The sequence below is a fragment of the Leiobunum rupestre genome, chromosome 3 (genome assembly GCF_980474605.1).
Source record: "Leiobunum rupestre chromosome 3, qqLeiRupe1.1.hap1, whole genome shotgun sequence".
Classification (NCBI taxonomy): domain Eukaryota; kingdom Metazoa; phylum Arthropoda; class Arachnida; order Opiliones; family Sclerosomatidae; genus Leiobunum; species Leiobunum rupestre.
Window position 1 is genome coordinate 60825835 of NC_143386.1, and position 15286 is coordinate 60841120.

At 49.5% G+C, this 15286-nt stretch overlaps 55 non-coding genes across 55 annotated transcripts; all 55 read right to left on the bottom strand.

Moving 5' to 3' along the window:
* Positions 1-300: 300 nt before the first annotated feature.
* Positions 301-373, bottom strand: TRNAF-GAA (transfer RNA phenylalanine (anticodon GAA)). Its single transcript has one exon. It is a non-coding gene; the product is annotated as a tRNA-Phe (tRNA).
* A 100-nt stretch (positions 374-473) lies between these two features.
* Positions 474-546, bottom strand: TRNAF-GAA (transfer RNA phenylalanine (anticodon GAA)). The gene has a single exon. It is a non-coding gene; the product is annotated as a tRNA-Phe (tRNA).
* Positions 547-646: 100 nt separating this feature from the next.
* On the bottom strand, positions 647-719 carry TRNAF-GAA (transfer RNA phenylalanine (anticodon GAA)). Its single transcript has one exon. It is a non-coding gene; the product is annotated as a tRNA-Phe (tRNA).
* Positions 720-819: 100 nt separating this feature from the next.
* On the bottom strand, positions 820-892 carry TRNAF-GAA (transfer RNA phenylalanine (anticodon GAA)). Its single transcript has one exon. It is a non-coding gene; the product is annotated as a tRNA-Phe (tRNA).
* Positions 893-992: 100 nt separating this feature from the next.
* On the bottom strand, positions 993-1065 carry TRNAF-GAA (transfer RNA phenylalanine (anticodon GAA)). Its single transcript has one exon. It is a non-coding gene; the product is annotated as a tRNA-Phe (tRNA).
* A 100-nt stretch (positions 1066-1165) lies between these two features.
* On the bottom strand, positions 1166-1238 carry TRNAF-GAA (transfer RNA phenylalanine (anticodon GAA)). Its single transcript has one exon. It is a non-coding gene; the product is annotated as a tRNA-Phe (tRNA).
* A 100-nt stretch (positions 1239-1338) lies between these two features.
* Positions 1339-1411, bottom strand: TRNAF-GAA (transfer RNA phenylalanine (anticodon GAA)). Its single transcript has one exon. It is a non-coding gene; the product is annotated as a tRNA-Phe (tRNA).
* Positions 1412-1511: 100 nt separating this feature from the next.
* TRNAF-GAA (transfer RNA phenylalanine (anticodon GAA)) lies at positions 1512-1584 on the bottom strand. Its single transcript has one exon. It is a non-coding gene; the product is annotated as a tRNA-Phe (tRNA).
* A 100-nt stretch (positions 1585-1684) lies between these two features.
* On the bottom strand, positions 1685-1757 carry TRNAF-GAA (transfer RNA phenylalanine (anticodon GAA)). Its single transcript has one exon. It is a non-coding gene; the product is annotated as a tRNA-Phe (tRNA).
* Positions 1758-1857: 100 nt separating this feature from the next.
* TRNAF-GAA (transfer RNA phenylalanine (anticodon GAA)) lies at positions 1858-1930 on the bottom strand. The gene has a single exon. It is a non-coding gene; the product is annotated as a tRNA-Phe (tRNA).
* A 100-nt stretch (positions 1931-2030) lies between these two features.
* TRNAF-GAA (transfer RNA phenylalanine (anticodon GAA)) lies at positions 2031-2103 on the bottom strand. The gene has a single exon. It is a non-coding gene; the product is annotated as a tRNA-Phe (tRNA).
* Positions 2104-2203: 100 nt separating this feature from the next.
* TRNAF-GAA (transfer RNA phenylalanine (anticodon GAA)) lies at positions 2204-2276 on the bottom strand. The gene has a single exon. It is a non-coding gene; the product is annotated as a tRNA-Phe (tRNA).
* Positions 2277-2376: 100 nt separating this feature from the next.
* Positions 2377-2449, bottom strand: TRNAF-GAA (transfer RNA phenylalanine (anticodon GAA)). Its single transcript has one exon. It is a non-coding gene; the product is annotated as a tRNA-Phe (tRNA).
* A 100-nt stretch (positions 2450-2549) lies between these two features.
* TRNAF-GAA (transfer RNA phenylalanine (anticodon GAA)) lies at positions 2550-2622 on the bottom strand. The gene has a single exon. It is a non-coding gene; the product is annotated as a tRNA-Phe (tRNA).
* Positions 2623-2722: 100 nt separating this feature from the next.
* On the bottom strand, positions 2723-2795 carry TRNAF-GAA (transfer RNA phenylalanine (anticodon GAA)). Its single transcript has one exon. It is a non-coding gene; the product is annotated as a tRNA-Phe (tRNA).
* A 100-nt stretch (positions 2796-2895) lies between these two features.
* Positions 2896-2968, bottom strand: TRNAF-GAA (transfer RNA phenylalanine (anticodon GAA)). Its single transcript has one exon. It is a non-coding gene; the product is annotated as a tRNA-Phe (tRNA).
* A 100-nt stretch (positions 2969-3068) lies between these two features.
* On the bottom strand, positions 3069-3141 carry TRNAF-GAA (transfer RNA phenylalanine (anticodon GAA)). The gene has a single exon. It is a non-coding gene; the product is annotated as a tRNA-Phe (tRNA).
* Positions 3142-3241: 100 nt separating this feature from the next.
* Positions 3242-3314, bottom strand: TRNAF-GAA (transfer RNA phenylalanine (anticodon GAA)). The gene has a single exon. It is a non-coding gene; the product is annotated as a tRNA-Phe (tRNA).
* A 100-nt stretch (positions 3315-3414) lies between these two features.
* Positions 3415-3487, bottom strand: TRNAF-GAA (transfer RNA phenylalanine (anticodon GAA)). The gene has a single exon. It is a non-coding gene; the product is annotated as a tRNA-Phe (tRNA).
* Positions 3488-3587: 100 nt separating this feature from the next.
* TRNAF-GAA (transfer RNA phenylalanine (anticodon GAA)) lies at positions 3588-3660 on the bottom strand. The gene has a single exon. It is a non-coding gene; the product is annotated as a tRNA-Phe (tRNA).
* A 100-nt stretch (positions 3661-3760) lies between these two features.
* TRNAF-GAA (transfer RNA phenylalanine (anticodon GAA)) lies at positions 3761-3833 on the bottom strand. Its single transcript has one exon. It is a non-coding gene; the product is annotated as a tRNA-Phe (tRNA).
* Positions 3834-3933: 100 nt separating this feature from the next.
* Positions 3934-4006, bottom strand: TRNAF-GAA (transfer RNA phenylalanine (anticodon GAA)). Its single transcript has one exon. It is a non-coding gene; the product is annotated as a tRNA-Phe (tRNA).
* Positions 4007-4106: 100 nt separating this feature from the next.
* Positions 4107-4179, bottom strand: TRNAF-GAA (transfer RNA phenylalanine (anticodon GAA)). Its single transcript has one exon. It is a non-coding gene; the product is annotated as a tRNA-Phe (tRNA).
* Positions 4180-4279: 100 nt separating this feature from the next.
* Positions 4280-4352, bottom strand: TRNAF-GAA (transfer RNA phenylalanine (anticodon GAA)). The gene has a single exon. It is a non-coding gene; the product is annotated as a tRNA-Phe (tRNA).
* A 730-nt stretch (positions 4353-5082) lies between these two features.
* TRNAF-GAA (transfer RNA phenylalanine (anticodon GAA)) lies at positions 5083-5155 on the bottom strand. The gene has a single exon. It is a non-coding gene; the product is annotated as a tRNA-Phe (tRNA).
* Positions 5156-5416: 261 nt separating this feature from the next.
* Positions 5417-5489, bottom strand: TRNAF-GAA (transfer RNA phenylalanine (anticodon GAA)). The gene has a single exon. It is a non-coding gene; the product is annotated as a tRNA-Phe (tRNA).
* A 100-nt stretch (positions 5490-5589) lies between these two features.
* On the bottom strand, positions 5590-5662 carry TRNAF-GAA (transfer RNA phenylalanine (anticodon GAA)). The gene has a single exon. It is a non-coding gene; the product is annotated as a tRNA-Phe (tRNA).
* A 100-nt stretch (positions 5663-5762) lies between these two features.
* TRNAF-GAA (transfer RNA phenylalanine (anticodon GAA)) lies at positions 5763-5835 on the bottom strand. Its single transcript has one exon. It is a non-coding gene; the product is annotated as a tRNA-Phe (tRNA).
* Positions 5836-6108: 273 nt separating this feature from the next.
* On the bottom strand, positions 6109-6181 carry TRNAF-GAA (transfer RNA phenylalanine (anticodon GAA)). The gene has a single exon. It is a non-coding gene; the product is annotated as a tRNA-Phe (tRNA).
* A 100-nt stretch (positions 6182-6281) lies between these two features.
* On the bottom strand, positions 6282-6354 carry TRNAF-GAA (transfer RNA phenylalanine (anticodon GAA)). Its single transcript has one exon. It is a non-coding gene; the product is annotated as a tRNA-Phe (tRNA).
* A 1978-nt stretch (positions 6355-8332) lies between these two features.
* On the bottom strand, positions 8333-8405 carry TRNAF-GAA (transfer RNA phenylalanine (anticodon GAA)). The gene has a single exon. It is a non-coding gene; the product is annotated as a tRNA-Phe (tRNA).
* A 434-nt stretch (positions 8406-8839) lies between these two features.
* TRNAF-GAA (transfer RNA phenylalanine (anticodon GAA)) lies at positions 8840-8912 on the bottom strand. The gene has a single exon. It is a non-coding gene; the product is annotated as a tRNA-Phe (tRNA).
* A 595-nt stretch (positions 8913-9507) lies between these two features.
* Positions 9508-9580, bottom strand: TRNAF-GAA (transfer RNA phenylalanine (anticodon GAA)). The gene has a single exon. It is a non-coding gene; the product is annotated as a tRNA-Phe (tRNA).
* Positions 9581-9853: 273 nt separating this feature from the next.
* Positions 9854-9926, bottom strand: TRNAF-GAA (transfer RNA phenylalanine (anticodon GAA)). Its single transcript has one exon. It is a non-coding gene; the product is annotated as a tRNA-Phe (tRNA).
* Positions 9927-10521: 595 nt separating this feature from the next.
* On the bottom strand, positions 10522-10594 carry TRNAF-GAA (transfer RNA phenylalanine (anticodon GAA)). The gene has a single exon. It is a non-coding gene; the product is annotated as a tRNA-Phe (tRNA).
* A 100-nt stretch (positions 10595-10694) lies between these two features.
* Positions 10695-10767, bottom strand: TRNAF-GAA (transfer RNA phenylalanine (anticodon GAA)). Its single transcript has one exon. It is a non-coding gene; the product is annotated as a tRNA-Phe (tRNA).
* A 100-nt stretch (positions 10768-10867) lies between these two features.
* TRNAL-UAA (transfer RNA leucine (anticodon UAA)) lies at positions 10868-10940 on the bottom strand. Its single transcript has one exon. It is a non-coding gene; the product is annotated as a tRNA-Leu (tRNA).
* A 100-nt stretch (positions 10941-11040) lies between these two features.
* Positions 11041-11113, bottom strand: TRNAL-UAA (transfer RNA leucine (anticodon UAA)). Its single transcript has one exon. It is a non-coding gene; the product is annotated as a tRNA-Leu (tRNA).
* Positions 11114-11213: 100 nt separating this feature from the next.
* On the bottom strand, positions 11214-11286 carry TRNAL-UAA (transfer RNA leucine (anticodon UAA)). The gene has a single exon. It is a non-coding gene; the product is annotated as a tRNA-Leu (tRNA).
* Positions 11287-11547: 261 nt separating this feature from the next.
* Positions 11548-11620, bottom strand: TRNAF-GAA (transfer RNA phenylalanine (anticodon GAA)). The gene has a single exon. It is a non-coding gene; the product is annotated as a tRNA-Phe (tRNA).
* Positions 11621-11720: 100 nt separating this feature from the next.
* On the bottom strand, positions 11721-11793 carry TRNAF-GAA (transfer RNA phenylalanine (anticodon GAA)). Its single transcript has one exon. It is a non-coding gene; the product is annotated as a tRNA-Phe (tRNA).
* A 261-nt stretch (positions 11794-12054) lies between these two features.
* On the bottom strand, positions 12055-12127 carry TRNAL-UAA (transfer RNA leucine (anticodon UAA)). The gene has a single exon. It is a non-coding gene; the product is annotated as a tRNA-Leu (tRNA).
* A 100-nt stretch (positions 12128-12227) lies between these two features.
* TRNAF-GAA (transfer RNA phenylalanine (anticodon GAA)) lies at positions 12228-12300 on the bottom strand. The gene has a single exon. It is a non-coding gene; the product is annotated as a tRNA-Phe (tRNA).
* Positions 12301-12400: 100 nt separating this feature from the next.
* On the bottom strand, positions 12401-12473 carry TRNAL-UAA (transfer RNA leucine (anticodon UAA)). The gene has a single exon. It is a non-coding gene; the product is annotated as a tRNA-Leu (tRNA).
* Positions 12474-12573: 100 nt separating this feature from the next.
* TRNAF-GAA (transfer RNA phenylalanine (anticodon GAA)) lies at positions 12574-12646 on the bottom strand. Its single transcript has one exon. It is a non-coding gene; the product is annotated as a tRNA-Phe (tRNA).
* A 434-nt stretch (positions 12647-13080) lies between these two features.
* Positions 13081-13153, bottom strand: TRNAF-GAA (transfer RNA phenylalanine (anticodon GAA)). The gene has a single exon. It is a non-coding gene; the product is annotated as a tRNA-Phe (tRNA).
* Positions 13154-13253: 100 nt separating this feature from the next.
* Positions 13254-13326, bottom strand: TRNAF-GAA (transfer RNA phenylalanine (anticodon GAA)). Its single transcript has one exon. It is a non-coding gene; the product is annotated as a tRNA-Phe (tRNA).
* A 100-nt stretch (positions 13327-13426) lies between these two features.
* Positions 13427-13499, bottom strand: TRNAL-UAA (transfer RNA leucine (anticodon UAA)). The gene has a single exon. It is a non-coding gene; the product is annotated as a tRNA-Leu (tRNA).
* Positions 13500-13760: 261 nt separating this feature from the next.
* Positions 13761-13833, bottom strand: TRNAF-GAA (transfer RNA phenylalanine (anticodon GAA)). Its single transcript has one exon. It is a non-coding gene; the product is annotated as a tRNA-Phe (tRNA).
* Positions 13834-13933: 100 nt separating this feature from the next.
* TRNAF-GAA (transfer RNA phenylalanine (anticodon GAA)) lies at positions 13934-14006 on the bottom strand. Its single transcript has one exon. It is a non-coding gene; the product is annotated as a tRNA-Phe (tRNA).
* A 100-nt stretch (positions 14007-14106) lies between these two features.
* Positions 14107-14179, bottom strand: TRNAF-GAA (transfer RNA phenylalanine (anticodon GAA)). Its single transcript has one exon. It is a non-coding gene; the product is annotated as a tRNA-Phe (tRNA).
* A 261-nt stretch (positions 14180-14440) lies between these two features.
* Positions 14441-14513, bottom strand: TRNAF-GAA (transfer RNA phenylalanine (anticodon GAA)). Its single transcript has one exon. It is a non-coding gene; the product is annotated as a tRNA-Phe (tRNA).
* Positions 14514-14613: 100 nt separating this feature from the next.
* TRNAF-GAA (transfer RNA phenylalanine (anticodon GAA)) lies at positions 14614-14686 on the bottom strand. Its single transcript has one exon. It is a non-coding gene; the product is annotated as a tRNA-Phe (tRNA).
* Positions 14687-14786: 100 nt separating this feature from the next.
* On the bottom strand, positions 14787-14859 carry TRNAL-UAA (transfer RNA leucine (anticodon UAA)). Its single transcript has one exon. It is a non-coding gene; the product is annotated as a tRNA-Leu (tRNA).
* Positions 14860-14959: 100 nt separating this feature from the next.
* On the bottom strand, positions 14960-15032 carry TRNAL-UAA (transfer RNA leucine (anticodon UAA)). The gene has a single exon. It is a non-coding gene; the product is annotated as a tRNA-Leu (tRNA).
* Positions 15033-15286: the final 254 nt, after the last annotated feature.

The following is a 15286-nucleotide window of genomic DNA, read 5'->3' on the forward strand; positions in this document are numbered from 1 at the left end:
ACGCTCTCCCAACTGAGCTATTTCGGCTCCGAAAGCACGTGATAGATGTCGTTGCGAGTCGCTTTTCATGAACCTCCCCCGCTCTCCGACGTCACTCTCGAGGAAAATCAAAAATTTGGAACGCCGCTGCTGAAACCCGGGATCGAACAAGTGACCTTTAGATCTTCAGTCTAACGCTCTCCCAACTGAGCTATTTCGGCTTCGAAAGCACGTGATAGATGTCGTTGCGAGTCGCTTTTCATGAACATCCCCCGCTCTCCGACGTCACTCTCGGAGAAAAATTAAAATTTGGAATGCCGCTGCCGAAACCCGGGATCGAACCAGGGACCTTTAGATCTTCAGTCTAACGCTCTCCCAACTGAGCTATTTCGGCTTCGAAAGCACGTGATAGATGTCGTTGCGAGTCGCTTTTCATGAACATCCCCCGCTCTCCGACGTCACTCTCGGAGAAAAATTAAAATTTGGAATGCCGCTGCCGAAACCCGGGATCGAACCAGGGACCTTTAGATCTTCAGTCTAACGCTCTCCCAACTGAGCTATTTCGGCTTCGAAAGCACGTGATAGATGTCGTTGCGAGTCGCTTTTCATGAACATCCCCCGCTCTCCGACGTCACTCTCGGAGAAAAATTAAAATTTGGAATGCCGCTGCCGAAACCCGGGATCGAACCAGGGACCTTTAGATCTTCAGTCTAACGCTCTCCCAACTGAGCTATTTCGGCTTCGAAAGCACGTGATAGATGTCGTTGCGAGTCGCTTTTCATGAACATCCCCCGCTCTCCGACGTCACTCTCGGAGAAAAATTAAAATTTGGAATGCCGCTGCCGAAACCCGGGATCGAACCAGGGACCTTTAGATCTTCAGTCTAACGCTCTCCCAACTGAGCTATTTCGGCTTCGAAAGCACGTGATAGATGTCGTTGCGAGTCGCTTTTCATGAACATCCCCCGCTCTCTGACGTCACTCTCGGAGAAAAATTAAAATTTGGAATGCCGCTGCCGAAACCCGGGATCGAACCAGGGACCTTTAGATCTTCAGTCTAACGCTCTCCCAACTGAGCTATTTCGGCTTCGAAAGCACGTGATAGATGTCGTTGCGAGTCGCTTTTCATGAACATCCCCCGCTCTCCGACGTCACTCTCGGAGAAAAATTAAAATTTGGAATGCCGCTGCCGAAACCCGGGATCGAACCAGGGACCTTTAGATCTTCAGTCTAACGCTCTCCCAACTGAGCTATTTCGGCTTCGAAAGCACGTGATAGATGTCGTTGCGAGTCGCTTTTCATGAACATCCCCCGCTCTCCGACGTCACTCTCGGAGAAAAATTAAAATTTGGAATGCCGCTGCCGAAACCCGGGATCGAACCAGGGACCTTTAGATCTTCAGTCTAACGCTCTCCCAACTGAGCTATTTCGGCTTCGAAAGCACGTGATAGATGTCGTTGCGAGTCGCTTTTCATGAACATCCCCCGCTCTCCGACGTCACTCTCGGAGAAAAATTAAAATTTGGAATGCCGCTGCCGAAACCCGGGATCGAACCAGGGACCTTTAGATCTTCAGTCTAACGCTCTCCCAACTGAGCTATTTCGGCTTCGAAAGCACGTGATAGATGTCGTTGCGAGTCGCTTTTCATGAACATCCCCCGCTCTCCGACGTCACTCTCGGAGAAAAATTAAAATTTGGAATGCCGCTGCCGAAACCCGGGATCGAACCAGGGACCTTTAGATCTTCAGTCTAACGCTCTCCCAACTGAGCTATTTCGGCTTCGAAAGCACGTGATAGATGTCGTTGCGAGTCGCTTTTCATGAACATCCCCCGCTCTCCGACGTCACTCTCGGAGAAAAATTAAAATTTGGAATGCCGCTGCCGAAACCCGGGATCGAACCAGGGACCTTTAGATCTTCAGTCTAACGCTCTCCCAACTGAGCTATTTCGGCTTCGAAAGCACGTGATAGATGTCGTTGCGAGTCGCTTTTCATGAACCTCCCCCGCTCTCCGACGTCACTCTCGGAGAAAAATTAAAATTTGGAATGCCGCTGCCGAAACCCGGGATCGAACCAGGGACCTTTAGATCTTCAGTCTAACGCTCTCCCAACTGAGCTATTTCGGCTTCGAAAGCACGTGATAGATGTCGTTGCGAGTCGCTTTTCATGAACCTCCCCCGCTCTCCGACGTCACTCTCGGAGAAAAATTAAAATTTGGAATGCCGCTGCCGAAACCCGGGATCGAACCAGGGACCTTTAGATCTTCAGTCTAACGCTCTCCCAACTGAGCTATTTCGGCTTCGAAAGCACGTGATAGATGTCGTTGCGAGTCGCTTTTCATGAACCTCCCCCGCTCTCCGACGTCACTCTCGGAGAAAAATTAAAATTTGGAATGCCGCTGCCGAAACCCGGGATCGAACCAGGGACCTTTAGATCTTCAGTCTAACGCTCTCCCAACTGAGCTATTTCGGCTTCGAAAGCACGTGATAGATGTCGTTGCGAGTCGCTTTTCATGAACCTCCCCCGCTCTCCGACGTCACTCTCGGAGAAAAATTAAAATTTGGAATGCCGCTGCCGAAACCCGGGATCGAACCAGGGACCTTTAGATCTTCAGTCTAACGCTCTCCCAACTGAGCTATTTCGGCTTCGAAAGCACGTGATAGATGTCGTTGCGAGTCGCTTTTCATGAACCTCCCCCGCTCTCCGACGTCACTCTCGGAGAAAAATTAAAATTTGGAATGCCGCTGCCGAAACCCGGGATCGAACCAGGGACCTTTAGATCTTCAGTCTAACGCTCTCCCAACTGAGCTATTTCGGCTTCGAAAGCACGAGATAGATGTCGTTGCGAGTCGCTTTTCATGAACCTACCCCGCTCTCCGACGTCACTCTCGGAGAAAAATTAAAATTTGGAATGCCGCTGCCGAAACCCGGGATCGAACCAGGGACCTTTAGATCTTCAGTCTAACGCTCTCCCAACTGAGCTATTTCGGCTTCGAAAGCACGTGATAGATGTCGTTGCGAGTCGCTTTTCATGAACCTCCCCCGCTCTCCGACGTCACTCTCGGAGAAAAATTAAAATTTGGAATGCCGCTGCCGAAACCCGGGATCGAACCAGGGACCTTTAGATCTTCAGTCTAACGCTCTCCCAACTGAGCTATTTCGGCTTCGAAAGCACGTGATAGATGTCGTTGCGAGTCGCTTTTCATGAACCTCCCCCGCTCTCCGACGTCACTCTCGGAGAAAAATTAAAATTTGGAATGCCGCTGCCGAAACCCGGGATCGAACCAGGGACCTTTAGATCTTCAGTCTAACGCTCTCCCAACTGAGCTATTTCGGCTTCGAAAGCACGTGATAGATGTCGTTGCGAGTCGCTTTTCATGAACCTCCCCCGCTCTCCGACGTCACTCTCGGAGAAAAATTAAAATTTGGAATGCCGCTGCCGAAACCCGGGATCGAACCAGGGACCTTTAGATCTTCAGTCTAACGCTCTCCCAACTGAGCTATTTCGGCTTCGAAAGCACGTGATAGATGTCGTTGCGAGTCGCTTTTCATGAACCTCCCCCGCTCTCCGACGTCACTCTCGGAGAAAAATTAAAATTTGGAATGCCGCTGCCGAAACCCGGGATCGAACCAGGGACCTTTAGATCTTCAGTCTAACGCTCTCCCAACTGAGCTATTTCGGCTTCGAAAGCACGTGATAGATGTCGTTGCGAGTCGCTTTTCATGAACCTCCCCCGCTCTCCGACGTCACTCTCGGAGAAAAATTAAAATTTGGAATGCCGCTGCCGAAACCCGGGATCGAACCAGGGACCTTTAGATCTTCAGTCTAACGCTCTCCCAACTGAGCTATTTCGGCTTCGAAAGCACGTGATAGATGTCGTTGCGAGTCGCTTTTCATGAACCTCCCCCGCTCTCCGACGTCACTCTCGGAGAAAAATTAAAATTTGGAATGCCGCTGCCGAAACCCGGGATCGAACCAGGGACCTTTAGATCTTCAGTCTAACGCTCTCCCAACTGAGCTATTTCGGCTTCGAAAGCACGAGATAGATGTCGTTGCGAGTCGCTTTTCATGAACCTACCCCGCTCTCCGACGTCACTCTCGGAGAAAAATTAAAATTTGGAATGCTGCTGCCGAAACCCGGGATCGAACCAGGGACCTTTAGATCTTCAGTCTAACGCTCTCCCAACTGAGCTATTTCGGCTTCGAAAGCACGTGATAGATGTCGTTGCGAGTCGCTTTTCATGAACCTCTCCCGCTCTCCGACGTCATTCTCGGGGAAAAATTAAAATTTGGAATGCCGCTGCCGAAACCCGGGATCGAACCAGGGACCTTTAGATCTTCAGTCTAACGCTCTCCCAACTGAGCTATTTCGGCTTCGAAAGCACGTGATAGATGTCGTTGCGAGTCGCTTTTCATGAACCTCCCCCGCTCTCCGACGTCACTCTCAAGGAAAATCAAAAATTTGGAATGCCGCTGCCGAAACCCGGGATCTTTAGATCTTCCATCTAACGCTCTCCCAACTGAGCTATTTCGGCTTCGAAAGCACGTGATAGATGTCGTTGCGAGTCGCTTTTCATGAACCTCCCCCGCTCTCCGACGTCACTCTCAAGGAAAATTTGGAATGCCGCTGCCGAAACCCGGGATCTTTAGATCTTCCATCTAACGCTCTCCCAACTGAGCTATTTCGGCTTCGAAAGCACGTGATAGATGTCGTTGCGAGTCGCTTTTCATGAACCTCCCCCGCTCTCCGACGTCACTCTCGGAGAAAAATTAAAATTTGGAATGCCGCTGCCGAAACCCGGGATCTTTAGATCTTCAATCTAACGCTCTCCCAACTGAGCTATTTCGGCTTCGAAAGCACGTGATAGATGTCGTTGCGAGTCGCTTTTCATGAACCTCCCCCGCTCTCCGACGTCACTCTCAAGGAAAATTTGGAATGCCGCTGCCGAAACCCGGGATCTTTAGATCTTCCATCTAACGCTCTCCCAACTGAGCTATTTCGGCTTCGAAAGCACGTGATAGATGTCGTTGCGAGTCGCTTTTCATGAACCTCCCCCGCTCTCCGACGTCACTCTCGGAGAAAAATTAAAATTTGGAATGCCGCTGCCGAAACCCGGGATCGAACCAGGGACCTTTAGACCTTCAGTCTAACGCTCTCCCAACTGAGCTATTTCGGCTTCGAAAGCACGTGATAGATGTCGTTGCGAGTCGCTTTTCATGAACCTCCCCCGCTCTCCGACGTCACTCTCGGAGAAAAATTAAAATTTGGAATGCCGCTGCCGAAACCCGGGATCTTTAGATCTTCAATCTAACGCTCTCCCAACTGAGCTATTTCGGCTTCGAAAGCACGTGATAGATGTCGTTGCGAGTCGCTTTTCATGAACCTCCCCCGCTCTCCGACGTCACTCTCGGAGAAAAATTAAAATTTGGAATGCCGCTGCCGAAACCCGGGATCGAACCAGGGACCTTTAGACCTTCAGTCTAACGCTCTCCCAACTGAGCTATTTCGGCTTCGAAAGCACGTGATAGATGTCGTTGCGAGTCGCTTTTCATGAACCTCCCCCGCTCTCCGACGTCACTCTCGGAGAAAAATTAAAATTTGGAATGCCGCTGCCGAAACCCGGGATCGAACCAGGGACCTTTAGATCTTCAGTCTAACGCTCTCCCAACTGAGCTATTTCGGCTTCGAAATCACGTTATAGATGTCGTTGAGAGTCGCTTTTCATGAACCTCCCCTTCTCTCCGACGTCACTCTCGAGGAAATTCAAAAATTTGGAACGCCGCTGCCGAAACCCGGGATCGAACCAGGGACCTTTAGATCTTCAGTCTAACGCTCTCCCAACTGAGCTATTTCGGCTTCGAAAGCACGTGATACATGTCGTTGAGAGTCGCTTTTCATGAACCTCCCCCGCTCTCCGACGTCACTCTCGAGGAAATTCAAAAATTTGTAACGCCGCTGCCGATACCCGGGATCGAACCAGGGACCTTTAAATCTTCAGTCTAACGCTCTCCCAACTGAGCTATTTCGGCTTCGAAAGCACGTGATAGATGTCGTTGCGAGTCGCTTTTCATGAACCTCCCCCGCTCTCCGACGTCACTCTCGAGGAAAATCAAAAATCTGGAACGCCGCTGCCGAAACCCGGGATCGAACCAGGGACCTTTAGATCTTCAGTCTAACGCTCTCCCAACTGAGCTATTTCGGCTTCGAAAGCACGTGATAGATGTCGTTGCGAGTCGCTTTTCATGAACCTCCCCCGCTCTCCGACGTCACTCTCGGAGAAAAATTAAAATTTGGAATGCCGCTGCCGAAACCCGGGATCGAACCAGGGACCTTTAGATCTTCAATCTAACGCTCTCCCAACTGAGCTATTTCGGCTTCGAAAGCACGTGATAGTTGTCGTTGCGAGTCGCTTTTCATGAACCTCCCCCGCTCTCCGACGTCACTCTCAAGGAAAATCAAAAATTTGGAATGCCGCTGCCGAAACCCGGGATCTTTAGATCTTCAATCTAACGCTCTCCCAACTGAGCTATTTCGGCTTCGAAAGCACGTGATAGCTGTCGTTGCGAGTCGCTTTTCATGAACCTCCCCCGCTCTCCGACGTCACTCTCGGAGAAAAATTAAAATTTGGAATGCCGCTGCCGAAACCCGGGATCGAACCAGGGACCTTTAGATCTTCAATCTAACGCTCTTTTTTTTTTTTTTTAATTATATCATTAAAAAAATACACGACGCGTGTATGGTACAAAAAGCGAAATGCAACAAGATAATAGAACAAGAAAAAAATACGAAGTAACATTTGAAAAATCGGTCGCGAAAATGAACATCGATAAAGAAAGAAAAACGATTAGATAATATTGATTAAACAATAGTGAGAAATAAAAAAATTAAGCAACGTATCAAACACTATTAGGCAGTACATGTTGTAGAAAGAATTCATGAACAAAAATAGGCTAAATTAGATAATAAACAGCATTAAAGACGATTAAGAAGAAATAAATTAACGAAAAAAAAAAACTCCTTATTGAAAATGAAAAGCAAAGGCTTAGAACCAACAGAACACAGAAAAGGCCGCAAAACATTAAGAAAATCAATCACCATTCATTTGTAACTTATACGGTGAAACCGTAATCATCCGGGATCACAAAGTCCTTATACAGAGGACTGGTAACAGGCTGACCCTGATACCGACACACCCGAGCAAAATATTCGTTCTCTGAAGATGGCGGCCAAGCAACCTCCTTAGGCCACCACTCAGGCCGGCGATGACCCTTGAAAGGGAGCAGACGCATAGCAACGGGAACCCTTTGAACTTTCGTAGCAGAGCCAGAAGAAGAAGACAGCTTCTTACCGACATCGCCATCGCTTGACGACATCGAATGCTTAGCACTCCGACGCGGATCAGACTTGACACCGGCATCGACGATGGAAGATTCACCACTACCGGCCCGGACCGGAGAACCTTGAGGAATAGCGACTGAGGCAGGATCGACGACCATCGCTTCACCGTCACCACCACCGCCCGACGCCGCTTCTAAATCGCGGGATGCCATCCGGGGCCATAGAGGACACTCCCGAACAACATGTCCCTGCTTCTGGCACTTAAAGCACTTGAAATCAGGACAATGGCGATAAATATGGTCAGGAGAATAACACTTATTACATATTTTCAACTGAGAATCATGTCGGACAGCGTAAAACTTCTCTCGACCAACAGCATCGGCAACTCGTAAGCGATATGGTAATGATGACAGACTCTCAGGTAAGGTAACACGAACGGTACGAAGTCCGCAATAGAATGATGCCTTTTTATGCCAAACAAGCGGACCCTTGATTTCACAGCCAAGCGACGTTAATTTGGATAAAACGGCTTCATCAGTCACAAACTCAGGTAAGTCCGAAAAGGCGACAGTCACAGTCTCGCAGAAACGCTTGAAATTTCATATATCTCACCATCAATATCCAAGCCCGAATCTATAACGCCCTCGACATCGGCCAAAGTCTTCAAGGTGAGAATGTAACCACCCTCATCACAGACAACTAAAGCAGAAGCACAATCCAGACCAAAGTTCGCAATCTCCGCCGTAGACACAACTTCAAAACTTGGTAGATTTCGTTTAAAATCAATAAAAACCGATCTTTTGAATGCGTCCATCCTGGGTAGAAACACCCAGGAGGGATTACCAAATTAATAAATTAACAACTATTGAATTAAATGCACGAATAATAACCGAAAGAAAAATAAATTGGCAAAATACCCCGCTTAGGCTTAGCGCGACGAAAACATTGAGTGCAAAATCGAACGACCTGCACTCTCCAAAAGCTCGAACGCAACTCCAAAAATCTGGAACGCCGCTGCCGAAACCCGGGATCGAACCAGGGACCTTTAGATCTTCAGTCTAACGCTCTCCCTACTGAGCTATTTCGGCTTCGAAAGCACGTGATAGATGTCGTTGCGAGTCGCTTTTCATGAACCTCCCCCGCTCTCCGACGTCACTCTCGGAGAAAAATTAAAATTTGGAATGCCGCTGCCGAAACAAGGGATCGAACCAGGGACCTTTAGATCTTCAGTCTAACGCTCTCCCAACTGAGCTATTTCGGCTTCGAAAGCACGTGATAGATGTCGTTGCGAGTCGCTTTTCATGAACCCCCCCCGCTCTCCGACGTCACTCTCAAGGAAAATCAAAAATTTGGAATGCCGCTGCCGAAACCCGGGATCTTTAGATCTTCAATCTAACGCTCTCCCAACTGAGCTATTTCGGCTTCGAAAGCACGTGATAGATGTCGTTGCGAGTCGCTTTTCATGAACCTCTCCCGCTCTCCGACGTCACTCTCGGAGAAAAATTAAAATTTGGAATGCCGCTGCCGAAACCCGGGATCGAACCAGTGACCTTTAGATCTTCAGTCTAACGCTCTCCCAACTGAGCTATTTCGGCTTCGAAAGCACGTGATAGATGTCGTTGCGAGTCGCTTTTCATGAACCTCCCCCGCTCTCCGACGTCACTCTCAAGGAAAATCAAAAATTTGGAATGCCGCTGCCGAAACCCGGGATCTTTAGATCTTCAATCTAACGCTCTCCCAACTGAGCTATTTCGGCTTCGAAAGCACGTGATAGATGTCGTTGCGAGTCGCTTTTCATGAACCTCCCCCGCTCTCCGACGTCACTCTCAAGGAAAATCAAAAATTTGGAATGCCGCTGCCGAAACCCGGGATCTTTAGATCTTCAATCTAACGCTCTCCCAACTGAGCTATTTCGGCTTCGAAAGCACGTGATAGATGTCGTTGCGAGTCGCTTTTCATGAACCTCCCCCGCTCTCCGACGTCACTCTCGGAGAAAAATTAAAATTTGGAATGCCGCTGCCGAAACCCGGGATCGAACCAGGGAGATTTAGATCTTCAGTCTAACGCTCTCCCAACTGAGCTATTTCGGCTTCGAAACCACGTGATAGATGTCGTTGCAAGTCGCTTTTCATGAACCTCCCCCGCTCTTCGACGTCACTCTCGGAGAAAAATTAAAATTTGGAATGCCGCTGCCGAAACCCGGGATCGAACCAGGGACCTTTAGATCTTCAGTCTAACGCTCTCCCAACTGAGCTATTTCGGCTTCGAAAGCACGTGATAGATGTCGTTGCGAGTCGCTTTTCATGAACCTCCCCCGCTCTCCGACGTCACTCTCGGAGAAAAATTAAAATTTGGAATGCCGCTGCCGAAACCCGGGATCGAACCAGGGACCTAAAGATCTTCAGTCTAACGCTCTCCCAACTGAGCTATTTCGGCTTCGAAAGCACGTGATAGATGTCGTTGCGAGTCGCTTTTCATGAACCTCCCCCGTTCTCCGACGTCACTCTCGGAGAAAAATTAAAATTTGGAATGCCGCTGCCGAAACCCGGGATCGAACCAGGGACCTTTAGATCTTCAGTCTAACGCTCTCCCAACTGAGCTATTTCGGCTTCGAAAGCACGTGATAGATGTCGTTGCGAGTCGCTTTTCATGAACCTCCCCCGCTCTCCGACGTCACTCTCAAGGAAAATCAAAAATTTGGAATGCCGCTGCCGAAACCCGGGATCTTTAGATCTTCAATCTAACGCTCTCCCAACTGAGCTATTTCGGCTTCGAAAGCACGTGATAGATGTCGTTGCGAGTCGCTTTTCATGAACCTCCCCCGCTCTCCGACGTCACTCTCAAGGAAAATCAAAAATTTGGAATGCCGCTGCCGAAACCCGGGATCTTTAGATCTTCAATCTAACGCTCTCCCAACTGAGCTATTTCGGCTTCGAAAGCACGTGATAGATGTCGTTGCGAGTCGCTTTTCATGAACCTCCCCCGCTCTCCGACGTCACTCTCGGAGAAAAATTAAAATTTGGAATGCCGCTGCCGAAACCCGGGATCGAACCAGGGAGATTTAGATCTTCAGTCTAACGCTCTCCCAACTGAGCTATTTCGGCTTCGAAACCACGGGATAGATGTCGTTGCAAGTCGCTTTTCATGAACCTCCCCCGCTCTTCGACGTCACTCTCGGAGAAAAATTAAAATTTGGAATGCCGCTGCCGAAACCCGGGATCGAACCAGGGACCTTTAGATCTTCAGTCTAACGCTCTCCCAACTGAGCTATTTCGGCTTCGAAAGCACGTGATAGATGTCGTTGCGAGTCGCTTTTCATGAACCTCCCCCGCTCTCCGACGTCACTCTCGGAGAAAAATTAAAATTTGGAATGCCGCTGCCGAAACCCGGGATCGAACCAGGGACCTTAAGATCTTCAGTCTAACGCTCTCCCAACTGAGCTATTTCGGCTTCAAAAGCACGTGATAGATGTCGTTGCGAGTCGCTTTTCATGAACCTCCCCCGTTCTCCGACGTCACTCTCGGAGAAAAATTAAAATTTGGAATGCCGCTGCCGAAACCCGGGATCGAACCAGGGACCTTTAGATCTTAGGTCTAACGCTCTCCCAACTGAGCTATTTCGGCTTCGAATGCACGTGATAGATGTCGTTGCGAGTCGCTTTTCATGAACCTCCCCCGCTCTCCGACGTCACTCTCGGAGAAAAATTAAAATTTGGAATGCCGCTGCCGAAACCCGGGATCGAACCAGGGACCTTTAGATCTTAGGTCTAACGCTCTCCCAACTGAGCTATTTCGGCTTCGAATGCACGTGATAGATGTCGTTGCGAGTCGCTTTTCATGAACCTCCCCCGCTCTCCGACGTCACTCTCGGAGAAAAATTAAAATTTGGAATGCCGCTGCCGAAACCCGGGATCGAACCAGGGACCTTTAGATCTTAGGTCTAACGCTCTCCCAACTGAGCTATTTCGGCTTCGAATGCACGTGATAGATGTCGTTGCGAGTCGCTTTTCATGAACCTCCCCCGCTCTCCGACGTCACTCTCGGAGAAAAATTAAAATTTGGAATGCCGCTGCCGAAACCCGGGATCTTTAGATCTTCAGTCTAACGCTCTCCCAACTGAGCTATTTCGGCTTCGAGAGCACGTGATAGATGTCGTTGCGAGTCGCTTTTCATGAACCTCCCCCGCTCTCCGACGTCACTCTCGGAGAAAAATTAAAATTTGGAACGCCGCTGCCGAAACCCGGGATCGAACCAGGGACCTTTAGATCTTCAGTCTAACGCTCTCCCAACTGAGCTATTTCGGCTTCGAATGCACGTGATAGATGTCGTTGCGAGTCGCTTTTCATGAACCTCCCCCGCTCTCCGACGTCACTCTCAAGGAAAATCAAAAATTTGGAACGCCGCTGCCGAAACCCGGGATCGAACCAGGGACCTTTAGATCTTCAGTCTAACGCTCTCCCAACTGAGCTATTTCGGCTTCGAAAGCACGTGATAGATGTCGTTGCGAGTCGCTTTTCATGAACCTCCCCCGCTCTCCGACGTCACTCTCAAGGAAAATCAAAAATTTGGAATGCCGCTGCCGAAACCCGGGATCTTTAGATCTTCAATCTAACGCTCTCCCAACTGAGCTATTTCGGCTTCGAAAGCACGTGATAGATGTCGTTGCGAGTCGCTTTTCATGAACCTCCCCCGCTCTCCGACGTCACTCTCGGAGAAAAATTAAAATTTGGAATGCCGCTGCCGAAACCCGGGATCGAACCAGGGACCTTTAGATCTTAGGTCTAACGCTCTCCCAACTGAGCTATTTCGGCTTCGAAAGCACGTGATAGATGTCGTTGCGAGTCGCTTTTCATGAACCTCCCCCGCTCTCCGACGTCACTCTCGGAGAAAAATTAAAATTTGGAATGCCGCTGCCGAAAGCCGGGATCGAACCAGGAACCTTTAGATCTTCAGTCTAACGCTCTCCCAACTGAGCTATTTCGGCTTCGAAAGCACGTGATTGATGTCGTTGCGAGTCGCTTTTCATGAACCTCCCCCGCTCTCCGACGTCACTCTCGGAGAAAAATTAAAATTTGGAATGCCGCTGCCGAAACCCGGGATCGAACCAGGGACCTTTAGATCTTAGGTCTAACGCTCTCCCAACTGAGCTATTTCGGCTTCGAATGCACGTGATAGATGTCGTTGCGAGTCGCTTTTCATGAACCACCCCCGCTCTCCGACGTCACTCTCGGAGAAAAATTAAAATTTGGAACGCCGCTGCCGAAACCCGGGATCGAACCAGGGACCTTAAGATCTTCAGTCTAACGCTCTCCCAACTGAGCTATTTCGGCTTCGAAAGCACGTGATAGATGTCGTTGCGAGTCGCTTTTCATGAACCTCCCCCGCTCTCCGACGTCACTCTCAAGGAAAATCAAAAATTTGGAATGCCGCTGCCGAAACCCGGGATCTTTAGATCTTCAATCTAACGCTCTCCCAACTGAGCTATTTCGGCTTCGAAAGCACGTGATAGATGTCGTTGCGAGTCGCTTTTCATGAACCTCCCCCGCTCTCCGACGTCACTCTCGGAGAAAAATTAAAATTTGGAATGCCGCTGCCGAAACCCGGGATCGAACCAGGGAGATTTAGATCTTCAGTCTAACGCTCTCCCAACTGAGCTATTTCGGCTTCGAAACCACGTGATAGATGTCGTTGCAAGTCGCTTTTCATGAACCTCCCCCGCTCTTCGACGTCACTCTCGGAGAAAAATTAAAATTTGGAATGCCGCTGCCGAAACCCGGGATCGAACCAGGGACCTTTAGATCTTCAGTCTAACGCTCTCCCAACTGAGCTATTTCGGCTTCGAAAGCACGTGATAGATGTCGTTGCGAGTCGCTTTTCATGAACCTCCCCCGCTCTCCGACGTCACTCTCGGAGAAAAATTAAAATTTGGAATGCCGCTGCCGAAACCCGGGATCGAACCAGGGACCTTTAGATCTTCAGTCTAACGCTCTCCCAACTGAGCTATTTCGGCTTCGAAAGCACGTGATAGATGTCGTTGCGAGTCGCTTTTCATGAACCTCCCCCGTTCTCCGACGTCACTCTCGGAGAAAAATTAAAATTTGGAATGCCGCTGCCGAAACCCGGGATCGAACCAGGGACCTTTAGATCTTAGGTCTAACGCTCTCCCAACTGAGCTATTTCGGCTTCGAATGCACGTGATAGATGTCGTTGTGAGTCGCTTTTCATGAACCTCCCCCGCTCTCCGACGTCACTCTCGGAGAAAAATTAAAATTTGGAATGCCGCTGCCGAAACCCGGGATCTTTAGATCTTCAGTCTAACGCTCTCCCAACTGAGCTATTTCGGCTTCGAGAGCACGTGATAGATGTCGTTGCGAGTCGCTTTTCATGAACCTCCCCCGCTCTCCGACGTCACTCTCGGAGAAAAATTAAAATTTGGAACGCCGCTGCCGAAACCCGGGATCGAACCAGGGACCTTTAGATCTTCAGTCTAACGCTCTCCCAACTGAGCTATTTCGGCTTCGAATGCACTTGATAGATGTCGTTGCGAGTCGCTTTTCATGAACCTCCCCCGCTCTCCGACGTCACTCTCAAGGAAAATCAAAAATTTGGAACGCCGCTGCCGAAACCCGGGATCGAACCAGGGACCTTTAGATCTTCAGTCTAACGCTCTCCCAACTGAGCTATTTCGGCTTCGAATGCACGCGATAGATGTCGTAGCGAGTCGCTTTTCATGAACCTCCCCCGCTCTCCGACGTCACTCTCAAGGAAAATCAAAAATTTGGAACACCGCTGCCGAAACCCGGGATCGAACCAGGGACCTTTAGATCTTCAGTCTAACGCTCTCCCAACTGAGCTATTTCGGCTTCGAAAGCACGTGATAGATGTCGTTGCGAGTCGCTTTTCATGAACCTCCCCCGCTCTCCGACGTCACTCTCAAGGAAAATCAAAAATTTGGAATGCCGCTGCCGAAACCCGGGATCTTTAGATCTTCAATCTAACGCTCTCCCAACTGAGCTATTTCGGCTTCGAAAGCACGTGATAGATGTCGTTGCGAGTCGCTTTTCATGAACCTCCCCCGCTCTCCGACGTCACTCTCGGAGAAAAATTAAAATTTGGAATGCCGCTGCCGAAACCCGGGATCGAACCAGGGACCTTTAGATCTTCAGTCTAACGCTCTCCCAACTGAGCTATTTCGGCTTCGAAAGCACGTGATAGATGTCGTTGCGAGTCGCTTTTCATGAACCTCCCCCGCTCTCCGACGTCACTCTCGGAGAAAAATTAAAATTTGGAATGCCGCTGCCGAAACCCGGGATCGAACCAGGGACCTTTAGATCTTCAGTCTAACGCTCTCCCAACTGAGCTATTTCGGCTTCGAAAGCACGTGATAGATGTCGTTGCGAGTCGCTTTTCATGAACCTCCCCCGTTCTCCGACGTCACTCTCGGAGAAAAATTAAAATTTGGAATGCCGCTGCCGAAACCCGGGATCGAACCAGGGACCTTTAGATCTTAGGTCTAACGCTCTCCCAACTGAGCTATTTCGGCTTCGAATGCACGTGATAGATGTCGTTGCGAGTCGCTTTTCATGAACCTCCCCCGCTCTCCGACGTCACTCTCGGAGAAAAATTAAAATTTGGAATGCCGCTGCCGAAACCCGGGATCGAACCAGGGACCTTTAGATCTTAGGTCTAACGCTCTCCCAACTGAGCTATTTCGGCTTCGAATGCACGTGATAGATGTCGTTGCGAGTCGCTTTTCATGAACCTCCCCCGCTCTCCGACGTCACTCTCGGAGAAAAATTAAAATTTGGAATGCCGTTGCCGAAACCCGGGATCTTTAGATCTTCAGTCTAACGCTCTCCCAACTGAGCTATTTCGGCTTCGAGAGCACGTGATAGATGTCGTTGCGAGTCGCTTTTCATGAACCTCCCCCGCTCTCCGACGTCACTCTCGGAGAAAAATTAAAATTTGGA